A 261-nucleotide genomic window follows, 5' to 3' on the forward strand; every position below is an offset into this window, starting at 1 on the left:
GATCAATTAATTCATTTCATTATGGTGAGCAACAAACATTTTGGATTACTAGATTTTTTTAAAGGTCTTTCTTTAATTCTATTTTTGGTATTGGAAAAAATATTCTTCTGAATTATTGATGTGCTCTACTGTTTAAAAATTCCATTTCCTAGATATGCTTTATTTCCTCATAAAATAAAAGCAATTCTTAACTGCAGCATATAACAAATCTATAAAAACAGTGAGTAAAATGACAAGTATCTTCTCTATGTCAAGTATTCC

At 26.4% G+C, this 261-nt stretch overlaps 1 protein-coding gene across 2 annotated transcripts in view; it reads right to left on the minus strand.

The window, feature by feature from the left end:
• LOC119588647 overlaps positions 1–261 on the minus strand; it is a gene marked incomplete at its 5' end in the record, with an annotated part of 7,196 nt that overhangs the window by 6,550 nt on the left and 385 nt on the right.

This window comes from Penaeus monodon, chromosome 24, assembly GCF_015228065.2.
Source record: "Penaeus monodon isolate SGIC_2016 chromosome 24, NSTDA_Pmon_1, whole genome shotgun sequence".
NCBI lineage: Eukaryota > Metazoa > Arthropoda > Malacostraca > Decapoda > Penaeidae > Penaeus > Penaeus monodon.